Below are 12,909 nucleotides of genomic sequence, written 5' to 3' on the forward strand. Positions count from 1 at the left end.
TATATTTATAGAGAACAAAAAGGTGAAATTTTAGAAGCTGTATAGGAATCTAATCATAGAATTCAGGTTCTACCACTTAAAACACAACAATTTATCTCACGAAGAGGGGAGGATTCCTTGTCAAATGATTCAGAACGCCAAATTATTAAGGACTTACAGAAATTTCAAGACACAATGATATATATTGTCAAATGTATTGAGGAGGAAATTGGCATTTGCTGTTACTATGAGATACTCCCAGGACAACCCTGTAGAATTAGACCAACATCTTCTAATGCTGTGACAATTTTTCCTTCTTAGGAGAAAAGCAGATAAAATTGAAGAGGGTGATGACTTATCTATTGTTCTTTGTCAAGGTGTTGCCAACTTCCCTGAAATTCTTTCCCAAACACAGCCTGCATTAACAAACCTGTTGTCTGCAGCTTCTTAGTTTAGAAGCCCTGCTTGATTGATCTCCATGTGGATGTATTTCCTCCATACAGAAATTGGGTGAAAACATCTCTGTTTGCAAAAGGGAAAGAAATTTGTAATTGAATGTCACCATAAGGCCACAGTATCTACACCGTGGAGGCAAGAAATCATAGCTCTCTTCCCTCATCATTGGAACAGTCTCCTGGTTGTCACACAGGGGCTTGGCCAAGCTCCGGAGTTGAATGTTTATATTGAAGAGTAGGTAATTCAGGAAATTGCTTGGCATTATGAATTATGAGTAAAAGGAGAGAAAAACCCTTTGGCCATTATCTTTCTTCTGAGTCCTACAACTATTTCATAGCTATGAGAAGAATCCAAGTGCTGTCTGGCCCAGAGAGAGGAGTCATTGCTAACCATGGCAAGCTCTAAAATAACTGTGTGTTTTGAGTGGCATCTAGCACTCGACAGGCACTTAATAAATATTCACTAATAACATTAGGCCACTCAGCACCAAGCAGGAAGATAAGGCCATTTTTTTTTGTTTTATACTTGAGTAATTGATAAAAAAATAATTGCAAAGCTTTAAATGTTTAGCAGTGATTAGCTAAAACCATCACCTCAAAGCCCTTCCCACTTTGATAAACTCATTCCCATGAAAATACTCAGAACCTGAGGAACAGCAGGGAAAGAAGCCAATAAAAGCAGCTCAAAGAGTTTTACATTATCTCCATAAGCTATCTAATCTAGCCATTTTGAATGATCTATGTAAATTAATTACACTTTTTAATTAGGTGGTCTTTTAGCTTGCATATTGAAGTTTACCACTAATTACAGCAAGGCAGGAGGTCACTTGATTGGTATGGGAAACAAGAGGCCTTTATTTCATTGAACTGAAACACTGAACAGTTAATGCTTAGGAAAAAAAAACCTGTAAAATTTATGTCAGTTCTCAAAATTCAAACTGCGCAGCTCTTGTTCATTTTTTCTTTTGACTCAAATCTCCTCTATAGCTCACTGGGGGTTTTCCTTTATAAATATCAGAATGACTTCTAAACACCCACTGACTCAAAACTATTATAATAGAGCAGCTAGGAAGCCTGAATTTTGCATCCCTAATGCTAGGGGGAGAAAAACCTACCCTTTTGATATTCATCACATTAAATGCCATTTAATTACAAGTGCAGCTGTTTCCAGATGTGACTTTATTTTGTTTTTGTCAGCCAACCAGTCTTCGATTTTCATTAACTTCATCATTTAAACAATAACAACAAAAACTTACAAAAGCTAGAGATATACTTTATGCCAAGCAGAACAAAGTATCCTTTAATTTAAAAAATATAGTGGTCATTGTAGTGAGCAGAGTGCATGTAATATCTTTATTCCTGAATGACATTTTATGGTTCTTTTCCTCATCTAATCTTGCGTCATGCAGCAGGCCCCAAATTTCCATTCTTTTTCCCTATTAGTGACCCATGCTGTCCAATAGTAGGTGGGGAATTTCACAAGAGCATTTGCTGACATAATGCAATCCTTCGAAAAGTCAGGATTGCTAATTAAAAACCACAGTGTGAATAAAAGTCTTGACCCAGAGGAATTCTCCTACCCGCCACTCAGAAGGGCCCTCATTTTCATGCCAGCACACACACACACATCACAGTCCTGGGACTTCAGCTAATCTACTGCTGGCCATGTTTCCTCCTGGGCCAAGAGCATGCTTCTGTGAGATGGCCTGCCCGTTTCCCCAAAGGGAAAGGGTGTATTATTCTGGTCTCCTCATCCAGCTTTATATTTTTGAGTCACTTTCAACAGGGCAGTTTAAGAGAAAGGGCACCAGCTGGGGACATCAGGAGGCTTGGGATGCAGACCCTGTTCTCAGAGAACTGGGTGGCTGCAGCCAGCCTCTTTATTTCCCTGGTGGCCCCTACTTTCCTCATCTGTGAAATGAGGGATTCTTTTGTACCGGGTGCTCTCAAGTTCTGTCTACTTGAAATAACTTCCAAGGCTGCTTCTGCTGCAGCTTTGATCACATTCAATTCATTGTGTATTTAATTGCACAATGGTAAGGTCTTAGAAGGAAGGAATCAGCTTTTATTCCCTTTTTTGACCCCCCAGCACTTAAAGACTCAACATTGTAAAAGTGCAATAAACATTTGTTGGATTAATGGGAATGAAAATCAAGACAATGATGGAATGCATTTTTAGTAGAAGCAGCAACAAACTTTTTTTTTTTTTGAGTACATATATAAGCTAAACATTGTACTTCATATTTTATATGGTTTGTCTCATATAGTTGACAAGTTTATATTTCCTTTTTCCTTTTGGGGCAGACACTACTAAATGCAATCCATTCACATATGGATTCATCCTTACCAGCAGAACCTTACTTTTGTTTGAGGTAGCAATGTAAATGTTAGAAACAATTACTTCACCCCAGATTCCCCACTCCTTGGGGCAAATCATGTGGCTCAGTTTTGGCCACTGAGATATAAGCAGAAATCTATTGGGTAGAACTTCCAGAAAAGCTATTATCTCCTGGACAAAAAGGGCAAATACCAGCTGGAATCTGCCTTTTGTCATTCCACCTGCTCTTACTTTCTGGCTGGGACTAGGACTCAACGCCTACAAGCAGGTGGATCTAGTTCCCATGTGAACAAAAGCAACACTATAAAGGCTGGTGGAGCAAGAAGTCATATGGAGCCTAGCTCCTTGGAGTCTTAGTTGAGTGGCTGCATCAGCCCTACACTGTACCTCCAGACTTCTGGTTCTATGTAAAAGCATAATCTCCTAACGAATCCTCTACCCTGCCTGCAGTCCATCCATGCTGATACTACAAGTGTGGTTTTCCCAAACACTGAGCATTCCCGACCATTGTTTTTATAAGTTCTGGTCCACTTATACTCCTTCTACAGGAGCCATACTCCACTCCTACTCCTGACAGATTGCCTGCTTCTTCACTAGTTTCTACCTTTGTAGCTCAGCCTTTGACCCCTTCTGTATTAACTATATTTTCTTATTTTCTCTATTTTGGAACCTCTGGTATCTGGTATCTCCCTGACTAGGCAGTTTCCTGCCTTCCTCGGGCTTAGCCAATTCTTTAAGACAACAAAAACTTACCTACAAAGTACCTTTGAAATGCAAACTAACCAATCCAGAGCCCTTACTCTGAACCACCTCCTCTATCTGACTTCAGGAGGCAATATTCCTTTGCCCTAATCATCCCAGGCCCAAGTACTGGGCAAATGAGGACTACCCCTATAGGCCAGGGCCAGCTATTAATTATTCCAACTATCAAACTGACCAATCCTAAGCCTACTCAGCTCCTTGTTACTTTGCCCATTCCCTCCTGCAAAAACTTCAATAATGTCTTTTGCTCATGCTTTTCTCGCATTCCTCTGCCTCCTGATTCACTCTGGTGCTTCCCTATACCACATTACATACATATTATATATATTACATTACATATTATATATATTATGTATACATTTGTATGTATATAATATAATATGTATATATGTATATAATATAATATATATTATATTACATTACACCATGTAGGGACATCAGGTCCCTTCTTGGGAATTTTAACAAATTATCTTTTCAGTGACTACTTTTTCCTGATCTGTTGACCTCACTAGACCCAAATAAAACCAAAATTGCAGGTACACTTTAAAACAACTTCCAGGGATGCTTGGCTGGCTCTGTCAGTGGAGCACGTGATTCTTGATCTTCAGGTTGTAAGTTCGAACCTCACGTTGGGTACAGAGATTACTTAAAAATAAAATCTTAGGGGTGCCTGGGTGGCTCAGGAAGTTAAGCATCTGATGTCAGCTCAGATCATGATCTCATAGCTTGTGAGTTTGAGCCCTGTGTCAGGCTCTGTGCTGACAGCTCAGAGCCTGGAGCCTGCTTCAGATTCCATGTCTCCACCTCTCTGTGCCCCTTTCCTGCTCATGCTGTCTTTCTCTCTCAAAAAGAAATAAATGTTAAAGTAATTAAAAAGAATAAAATCTAAAAATAAAACATCTTCTAGTACCTTGATCCTACCTATCTTCTTCATCCTCCTATACCATATGCCAAGACTTATATAGGTAGGACAGGAAGAAAGCACTGGTTTTATTGCACTTGCTAGTCTTGTTCTATCTTTAATACTACATCACTGCTGGTTTTTTTTTTTAATGTTTATTTTTGAGAGAGAGAGAGAGAGAGCACAAGCAGCGGAGAGGCAGAGAGAGAGACACCGAATTTGAAGCAGGCTCTAGGCTCCAAGCTGTCAGCCCAAGAGCCTGATGCAGGGCTCAAACCCAACAACTGCAAGATCATGACCTGAGCTGAAGTTGGATGTTTAACTGACTGAACCACCCAGGCACCCTTGGTCACTGCTGTTGATCATGGATTATAAACCCTCAACTAGAAGTAAATATTGCCTCTCTTGATGGGTTTAAACTTTTGCCTTTCCAAAAGGTTTTTATGTTAGATGTCTACTCATGATATGATATATATTAGCAAACAGTAAAGCTACTGGAGAAACTGGGCACATGGATTCTTAGAATGTTAAAGATAAATAGGGCCTTTAGAAATCATCTAGAGACCAGACTCTAGCTCAGATCTCTTGTGACCCAGAGAGAGGTAAAGTGACTTTACCTAGGCACACAGGGAACCAATAACATTAAAAAGTACAGACAATTTACACGAGTGACTTCCTTCTCTGTTGAGCACTTAGTATATACAAAGTCACATGCAGACACTAGGAAGAAAGTGGTGGGGGTGGACTCAAAGTTAAGGCAGACTTTGATCTTGTCCTCTCTTACAGGAGAAAATAAAAAGCAGTAGATAACTAGAGCTCAGGGAAGAAACAGGTCCTCACGTAAAGATGAGAAAATGTGTTGATCTCTATTTACTGAAACCCTACTAAGAGAATGTTATGTAATTAAAAATGAATTAACCCACAAGGACAACCAGAACAGGACAGGAGATAAGAGTAGATTTAAAAATTTAAACACAGCTTATAGGGACACCTGGGTGGCTTTGTTGATTTTGGCTCAGGTCATGATCTCATAGTTCATGAGATCGAGCCCTGCTAGAGGCTCTGTGCTGACAGTGCAGATCTTGTTTGGGATTCCCTCTCTCTCTCCCTCTCTCTCTCTCTGTCAGCCCTAACTCACACATGCTCGCTTTCTCAAAATAAATAAATATACGTTAAAAAATAATAAATACAGGAGGGGAGCCAAGATGGCAGAACAGCATGGAAGTTTTGTGTCTCGCATCTATGAAATACAGCTAGATCAACACTAAACCATCCTGCCCACCTAGAAAACTGATTTGAGGATTAACACAACAATCCACACAGCCTGAACTACAGAACTCAGCACGTACATGGCGTAGAGAGGTGAATTGGAGCATGGAGGCCAGGGAGCTGCTTTTGCTTGAAGAGAGAAGATGGAGATGGAGGGAGAGTATGGGAAAAGCACCCCCTTACCAAAAGCAGCTGGAGAGGAGGTAGAATAGTGGAAACAGCCACAGGGACTGATCTAAAAAGGGAGAAAGGAGACAGTTTAAATTCCATTAAGACTCTATAAACAAGGGGAGCACAGAGTCTGAAACTCCACAGCTGGATACCTGGTGGTGCTCCAGTGGGTAGGGTGAATCCCCAGGAACAGAGAGTGAAGTCTGGGGGTCCTTTGTCCATACAGGGAGAGGTGATTCCCCTGCTGGGAGGACATTGGGTACAGACTGTGTGGTGACCCCATAGGCCAAAGTCCCAGGAGACCCTGGAGAACATCCAGATTTGCTGGTTCTGGACCAAGGACATTAAGGAGGAAGCCTGGCACCAGATATGTGTTGTGATTTTCCTTAATTCCTGAAACACTGCTGCTACACAATCACATGAACTTTTTCTGAGGCAGGCTGGCATCTGACCACAGTTTCTGGGCATGAGCAGCAGCATGGTCCTGCAAACGTTCCTGGGTGTGGCTGGCACCCAGCCATTGTTCGGTGAAACCCTCCTGCAGAGGGTCAGAATGGGTCAAAGCCGCAGTTGCTCAGAAGTGAGGGGTTGGGAAACACAGTCCCATCTGAGATAAAACTCAGGAGGGAGCTAACCTGATGGCTTGGTCACAGACAGTGTAAAAGTAGGGAGTGGATGGAAGCTGGAGACAAAGGATGGATACACAATTGCTGACTGGGGAGAACAGAGTTCCAGTACTAGAGCCTGGGTAGCTGGGTGACGCCATTTTCACCCCTCCTGTGAATGCGCATACACACCTGCAAGTACCACAATCCACTCCAGTAAGCTAAGCAGTACCATCTAGTGGAGAATGGGGTCGTTACACTAAGCCCCGCCCAACGGTGCCAACCTCACTCTTCAGGAACACCATAAGTCTCTCTGTCTGCTTAATTTATGGACTATAAAGTGCTTCATAGTTTGACTTCTGGGGAAATTGATGTAATTTCAATCATATTTCAGTTTGCTGGTCCGTCTATTCAATTTCCTTTTTTCTTTTTCTTTTCTTTTTCTTGAATCTAGACAGAGAAAAAAATTTTTATTAAAAATACTTTTCTTTAACTTTTTTCCTACTATATTTTCTTTTTTTGTAAATTTTTCAAATTGTATTTTACTTCCATCATTTCATTCTATTCTATTTCACTGTATTCATTTTTTCAAATTTTCAAACATTTTCCTTTTTTTTTCACCCTTTTTTCTCTAATCTAATAAGCTCCTTTCAACACCCAGACCAAAATACACCTAGGATCTAGCATCATTTATTTGATTTTTGTGTGTGTTGTTTTTAACTTCTTAATTTAAATTTTTTGCCTTATTAATTCCTTTTCTTCCTTCAAAATGATGAAACAAAGGAATTCAACCCCAAAAGAAAGAGCAGGAAGAAACAACAGCCAGCGACTTAATCAATATAGATACAAGCAAGATGTCTGAACAAGAATTTAGAATCATGATAATAAGAATAATAGATGGGGTCAAAAATAGATTAGAAACCCTTTCTGTGGAAATAAAAGAAGTTAACAGCTAGTCAGGATGAAATAAAAATATGCTATAACCCCAAGCTGCAATCTCAAATAGATGCCACAGCAGCAAGGATGGATGAGGTAGAGCAGTGAATCAGTGATATAGAGGGCAAACTTATGGAGAATAATGAAGTAGAAGAAAAGAGGGAGACTAAGGCAAAAGAGCATGATTTAAGAATTAGAGAAATCAGTGTCTCATTAGAAAGGAACAGCATCATGGCAAGGATGCAGAGAAAGAGAATCTCTTTTGCACTGCTGGTAGGAATGCAAACTGGTGCAGCCACTCTGGAAAACAGTATGGAGGTCCCTCAAAAAATTAAAAATAGAGCTACCCTACAATCCAGCAATTGCACTACTAGGTATTTATCCAAAGGATACAGGTATGCTGTTTCAAAGCAGCACATGACCCCAATGTTTATAGCAGCACTATTAGCAATAGCCCAAGTATGGAAAGAGCCCAAAGTTCCATCAATGGATGAATGGATAAAGAAGATGTTGTATATATACACAATGGGGTAGTACTCCACAATGAAAAAGAATGAAATCTTGCCATTTGCAACTAGATGGATGGAACTAGAGAGTATTATGCTAAGCAAAATTAGTCAGTCGGAGAAAGACAAATAGCATACGACTTCACTCAGATGAGGACTTTAAGATACAAAACAGATGAAGATAAGGGGAGGGAGGCAAAACCAATAAGATATAAAATATAAGAGTCTTAAATATGGAGAACAAACAGAGGGTTGCTGGAAGGGTTGTGCGAGGGGGAATGGGCTAAATGGGTATGGAGCATTAAGGAATCTACTCCTGAAATCATTGTTGCACTATATGATAACTAACTTGTATATAAATTTAAAAAATAATAAATTTTTAAAAATAAATAAATACAGCTTCTAAATATGAAAAGCCGAAAGAGGAATGGTAACTGACTTAGCAGAAGAGAGAAAGTTAAACAACCTATGTATTTACAAAGGGCATCAAAAAGAAGGGAGGATGGGAGGCTCTTGGCCATACCATATGATGGAGGAGATCAAGGCTGGATGAATCACATCCTCTTTCCCATTCCAACCTCTGGACAGGTACCTAACTCTACTTTCAAAAGAAACAGAAAATTTATTTTCTAGAGATATTGAACATGAGAATATCTGGATTTGGAAACGTATCAGAGAGGCCTGGGATAAGTAGGGGCTAAAAACACTCAAATTAACTGAAAAATGAACACATGGTTTCTATCATCTCTCTCCCTTCCCATAACTACTTACCAAGACACCAGCCTGCAAAAAAGTAGCTGAGAAAAAAACCTCCAGAAACTAACACGTGGTGTTGGGGGTGGTTAAAGGTATCTTGAAGATAAAGTTCAGCTTTCCACCTCATCAATCCATAGTAAAGACCACAAGCCAACAAGTCAAGGCAGATAGTATTTCTAGGCAGTTTTTTTGGTACCTCTTGAATATAAATGAGTAGCCAAGAAGCATTAGACACTTGAGGAAACTTCTAAGGTGAAAGATAGAGACCTAAGAGAATGATAAAGCTTGTAGGAAACTGGAACAGTGAATATAGCAGAATAAAATGTCAAGAGAACTAGAATTACAAAATCAGAGATGAGAAACTACTGCATTCATAAAACAAATGAAATATGCTATGTAAAAGAAAGGATAAAAGATAGAAAAAATGGTTTTGGAAACTTAAAAAGATGACAGTTGAAATAAGAAAGTTCCATAGAAGAATTACAAGGTGGAATTGATGATGTTTCCCAGAAAACAGACTGAATAAAGAGATGGAAAATGGAACAGAACAGATAATACAAATTAGAGCAGTGCTGTCCATAGAAACAGATTACAAGCCACACTTTTAATTTTGATTTTTCTAGTAGTCACATAAAAAAGAATAGGCAAGAGGTGCCTGGGTGGCTCGGTAGGTTAAGCCTTTGACTTAAGCTCTGGTCATGATCTCATCATTTGTGAGTTTGAGCCCCACACTGGGCTCTCTACTGTCAGCACTGAGCCCACTTGGGATCCTCTGTCATCCATTCTCTCTGCCCCTCTCCTGCTTTCACACACTTTCTCTCTCTCAAAAATAAACATTAAAAAAAAAAAGAATAGGCAAAATTAATTTCAGTAATACATTCAATTTAACCTAGTAAATTCAAGATACTATCATTTCTATATATAATCAATATAAAATTAATGAGATATTTTATAATCTTTTTTCATATGGACTCTCATAACACACCTCAGTTTGGACAGTCTACACTTCAAGTGCTCAATAGCCACAAGTGGCTAGAAGGCACCATAATGGAAAGCACAGATTTAGAAGATCCAATATCTGAATAATGAAAGTTCTAGAAAGAACAAAAAAGAGGAAGACATAGGATTCTGTCAACAGAGGTCTCAATACAAGACCAAGGCTGAGGACACTACCAGGACAGGTGTGTGGCAGAGAGCTACCAGTTCCGAGTGGGGCCAGAGGATGGAAGCTTCAGAAGGGAGGGCTCCATGTAGAAAAGAACAGATGTTGTAAGCTTAAAAGTTGGAAAGACTCATTTGTCAGCTGTTTCACAGATTGTCAAAGCATCTGGGAAAAATTAAGGATGAATTTATAAAAATTAAATAAAAGAATTGAGGCTATTATTAATTACAAGAAAAATAAATAATTGTGAGGGGAAATCAAATAACATAAGCAAAGTACATTAATTGGCTTAAGAGAAGAAAACCCTTAGCTCTCATTGTGGGAAGTCAATAAATGATGCAGGAAATCAAGAAATAAGCAGTTTACACGCATGACCCAGAAATATGGAGGTAAACACCAGACGGAGCAGATGAAAGAGCTAACGCCATTTCTGGAGAGTCACACTGGGAAGGTGGGCAGAGTCTGCTGTGTTTTGTAACCTTTTATGGTATCGGATTTTAAAAACTCTGCCCATGTATTATTAAAACCAAATAATTACAAACACATTTATAAAAAGTAATAATATTAACATAGATAAACGCTAAGAGAGTTAAGAATAGAAAAATTGTACACTTCCAGAAGGAGAAGAGTAGGGAAAGTTTCTTACAAGAGCTGAGATTTTTCCCTGCTCCTTGAAGGAAAGTAAAGAGTCTAGTCTAGTTTGTCTAGTTTCTTTTTTCACCTCCAGTGGCAGGGAAGTGTTTAAAGAAAGTATTAAAATAGAAATAAAATATTAAAATATAAATAAAATACAGATTCTTAGATGTCTATGAATTTGAAAGGAAAGGTGGTAAAAACACTGATTCTTTTGCAGCTATTTTTGCTTTGTGACTGACTATTCAAGTTGTTGGAATGGGCAATCTTGCTTTTCAAATTTGGAGCTAGAAAGATCTTAAAGATGAACTGTCTAACCTCATAATCACCTGAAAGACCTATTCGTGGGCTCAGCCCCAGATCTGCTGTATCAGAATCTCTAAGGGTGAGGCTCAAAGTATCTGTATTTTAAAAAAGCTCCCCAATGGATTTGGCAATTATCTAGGAATAATATGATCCCCCTTTAAGAGCCACTCCTTCATTTTGTAGGTCAGGCAAACTGAAATACTTACTGATAACTTAAACCAGTGGTTCTTAAAGTGTGGTTCTGGACCAGCACTTGCAGCAAATATCTGGAAACTTGTTAAAAGTTAGGAGTTGTGAATTTCCTGAGACCTATTGAATCAGAAACTGTTTTGGTTTTGTTTTTTACGTTTAATTATTTACTGTCAGAGAGAGAGAGCAAGCTGGGGAGGGGCAGAGAGAGGGAAACAGACAGAGAGAATCCCAGGCAGGCTCCATGAGGCTTGCGTGGAGCTGGATGTGGGGCTCAAATTCATGAGCCATGACATCATGACCTGAGCCCAAATCTAGAGTTGGACCCTTAACCGACTGAGCCACCCAGGCACCCCAAATCATGAACCATTTTAATAAACCTAGGTGAATCTGATGTACACTCTAGTTTGAGAATTATTGGGTTAAACTATCACACCAGGGTAGCAGTTGGTATAATAGAAAGCTCGTCATCCAATCACATCTCATTTTACAGAGGAGAAACGGAGAACCAGAAAATTTAAATGACTAGCCCACCAGCATGGCATCAGCTCTTAGTACGAGAAGGAAGACAGTGTCTGCAAGCTGGAAATGCTAAAGCCAAAAAAGTTGAGACAGCCTGAGCCCTAAATCATATCACTGAACTGCTAGTCTTAACTCAGAACCAACTCCCATATTCTACTTGAGTGGGACCCTTGATCATCTTTGTTGTTTGAATCAGTGTTTGTCAGGTGTTGTTACTGACAGCTGAACATACTCTATGTGATCCAGAGGTCCTCTGAAAACTCTGCAGTTTTTCACTTTATCTCCTATTTGAGATAATTTTGACAGCTGTGGTATGATATCCAAATGGAAAGTTTCTATTGGTCCCTTCCTCTGGGCTCCAATAAAACCTTCCATTGGGGCGCCTGGGTGGCTTAGTCGGTTAAGCGTCCGACTTTCGCTTAGGTCATGATCTCACGGTTCGTGGGTTCGAGCCCCGCGTCGGGCTCTGTGCTGACTGCCAGCTCAGAGCCTGGAGCCTGTTTCAGAGTCTGAGTCTCCCTCTCCCCTGCTCATGCTGTCTCTCTCTCTCTCTCTCCTAGAAATAAATAAAAAACATTAAAAAAAAAAAAAACCTTCCATGACTCCTATTCTGACACCAATTTTGATGTAAGGGTTTCCCCCTGCCCCCATACCATCAAGCAATTCTCCAACACCAGCTGGGTGTCCTACAATGTAACTCAATTCTGACAGTATCTACCTGCAGATAGCATCAGATCCCGCAGTCAAGGGTTCAGTCCTATGACACCGCTTCCTACACCACGACCACTTCGGATGACACTAGCAAGCCTAGGTTATCACTTGTGCTTCTGACAGATCAGCTATACATTGGAGGTATAGCCCCCTCCGTGTGCTTGCTTAATTTGCTAGAGCAACTCACAGAACTCAGAGAAACATTTTACTTACTGGGTTCCTGGTTTATTATAACCGGATTCAACTCACGAACAGCCAGATGGAAGAAATGAGGAACTTCAGTGGCTCTCCAGGAATGCCATCCTCCCCAGTCTCCACGATTTACCAACCAACCTGGAAGCTCTCTGAAGCCTCTCCTTTTTGGTTTTTATGGCAGAAACATTCCGCAGGCATGATTAATTAAATCATCGGCCGCTGGTGATCGAGTCAACCTCCCGCCTCTCTCTCCTCCCCAGAAGTCAGTGGGGTGGGACTTAAAGCTCCAATCCTCCAATCACAAGGTTGATTTCCCTGGCAATCTGCCCTCATCCTTCCTTGCTACCAAAAAAGAGCCACTGAATTAACATAAACTCAGGTGTGGCTGGAAGGAGTTTGTTATGAATATTAAAAGACCTGGATCCCCGTATCACTTTGGATATTCAAAGCTTTTTAGGAGCTCTGTGCCAGAAAAAGGACGAAGGCCAAATATTATAAATCACAATATCACAA

The sequence above is a fragment of the Hyaena hyaena genome, unplaced genomic scaffold, assembly GCF_003009895.1.
Source record: "Hyaena hyaena isolate Hyena2069 unplaced genomic scaffold, ASM300989v1 scaffold_260, whole genome shotgun sequence".
Taxonomy (NCBI): domain Eukaryota; kingdom Metazoa; phylum Chordata; class Mammalia; order Carnivora; family Hyaenidae; genus Hyaena; species Hyaena hyaena.